Source organism: Lissotriton vulgaris, chromosome 3_1 (assembly GCF_964263255.1).
Source record: "Lissotriton vulgaris chromosome 3_1, aLisVul1.2, whole genome shotgun sequence".
Taxonomy (NCBI): Eukaryota; Metazoa; Chordata; class Amphibia; order Caudata; family Salamandridae; genus Lissotriton; species Lissotriton vulgaris.
This window is the reverse complement of record NC_141689.1, coordinates 1,198,628,019-1,198,630,474: the sequence shown is the minus strand read 5'-3', so window position 1 is coordinate 1,198,630,474 and position 2,456 is coordinate 1,198,628,019.

Here is a 2,456-nt window from a genome sequence, read left to right as displayed (position 1 = left end):
AAATATATAAGAAGATCAAATTCAATTATAGCAGCAAATGCACAGATTACATTGAATGCAAAATAGTAATAAGCAAACAATCTTATAAATAACAGTTGATATACTGAAAAGCGGTCTAGGAATATGTAAAAAGACAATGATATAATGTTCAAGGGGGTTTACGGACTGCATCTGGAATAGGAAGAGGGGCAGCAATGACCGGAGGGGGAGAAGGGGAAGAAGTGGAGGAGAGGTAGTCAGTGAGTGGAATCCAAAGGAGGTCACGTTTGATGGCAAGGGAGACAGGGGTTATATAGTTGGTATCTAAGCGATGATTAAAGCAAATAGCATTCCACCAGGCAGAATAGGTAAGTTTTGAGGAATCTTTCCAATTGGATGTAATTAAGTGAAAGGCTACGGCAAGAAAAAGGTCAAACAACTTGTAATGAGAAGGGGATTGAGGTAGTTCTGGAGAGAGGGAACCAAGGAAAGCAACGGATGGAGTGAAGGGGATTTGGAAATGGAAAATAGTGGAAATACGTGACCAAATTCCATGCCAAAAGGAGGTAACGTTAGGACAATTAAATAACATATGGGGTAAATCAGCCGAAGAGGAGGAGCAAGACCAACACGCCGGAGAAAGGTCAGGGGAGAAGGAAGCCAATTTAGATGGAGAAAACAATAACCTTTGGTAAATAAAATAAAGGGTTTGTGTTGTATTGGCAGCACGGGAAGTTTTGTGAATCTTAAGCCACAACTTATCCCATAAAGAAACAGACCACGTGGCTGATAGATCCTGTTCCCAGGCCAGTTCAGTGCGTGATTTAGAGCGCTCCGAAGGAGTTAGGAGGCAGGAATAGATACGAGAAGCAGATGGAGAAGAAGTTAGGAGAGGGGACAAGAGAGGATAGAGTGGGGGAAATTCTGAAGAAGCTGGAAGAGATTGAAGGAAGGAAAGAAGAGCAGGGAGGAGTAGAGTTTACTGCTTGCGAAAGGAGTTGGGAAGAAGATAACGGGATTGCAATTCGGAGAAGGGTAAGGGAACTCCAGCACAAAGCAACTGTGAGATCAATTTTATGCCTTTAGAGTGCCAGGATTTCCAGCAGAAGGAACGATTCCTGTTCACATTCCTAATTACTATTTTAAACGTTTGGACTCTCTTCTATCTAAATTTCTTTGGCAGAGCAAACCTCCTCCTATTGCGCTCTCCTCTCTTAAAAAAGACAAGTCTCAAGGAGGATTAAAATTCCCAAGTTTTAAAACTTATCATCATTCCTTTTCCCTGAGACAAACTCTTCATTGGATTTCTACAGATCCCCCTACCTACCCACCAACTTAGTTATCCTTGGAAAAGTCCTTCAGTTCTCCTTTCGACTTTTCCGAACTCCTTGCTTTTTCTGCCTACACTTCTTCCTTACGTTCTCCTGTTATTGCACACTCGTGTCACGTTCTTGCCCGTCTCCTCCCCTCTACTTACCCATCCTCTGCTTCTTTATCTCATCAACCCATTTGGCATAATAGGAATCTCAGCTGAATATATATTTTAATACAGTAAAGGAGTTATCAAATCTGGACCGAATAACACCCGCTTTTATGCTGTCTCATGCACTGTGTGACGATCTCAATTGTTTCTTTCTGATCAAAATAAAGAAAATATAAGACTCCATATCTCCTAGTCCACAGGACTGGAAATCCCAACAGCAAGACAGCAATCCCTCCACACTTTTTACCTTTCATGGTATAAATTTAGACCGTCTAACAGAATTAACAAATAAAGTAAAATCAAGCTCACTGAAAGACCCCTTGCTCCCTACAATTCAAAAAGACATCATTACCATATTCCCAGACAGTATATTTGCCTTGCTCAACCTTTCACTTATGCAAGGAGTGGTCCTTCACACTTTTAAAGAGTCCAGTTGTAATTCCGCTCCAAAAGAAAACTGGCATAGATGCTCGAAAGTTAGGCTACTATAGACCCATCTTGCTTCTTCCCTATCCTGCAAAAATACTTGAGGCACATGCAGCCAAACTTATTTGTGCCTTTATGGAAGAGACCAATTTCCTTGATCCCTATCAAGGAGGTTTTTGGCCCTCTCATTTGCCTGAATCAGTCATCTTAAGTGTTGTGGACGACCTGAAAGAAGGAGCTGACAGGGGGTACACGCAAGCATTGGTCCTACTTGACCGGTCGGCGGCATTTGATACAGTGGATCACGAGATACGAGCGTAAAGAATGGCGGCTGCAGGTCTTCAAGGCACTGCCTTGAGAATGGATGAAATCCTTTCTGAAAGATTGTACTCAATCAGTCAGACTTGCCCCCTACAGCTCCATCATACTCACCACAAACGGTGGGGTACCACCAGGGCGCCTCCCTGTCCCCCCACCTTTTTAACATCTATATTCCCCCCTGATCCATTCCCTCCAACAAATCAAGGTTAATATTTACAATTACACGAATTATATGGAATTGATTTTC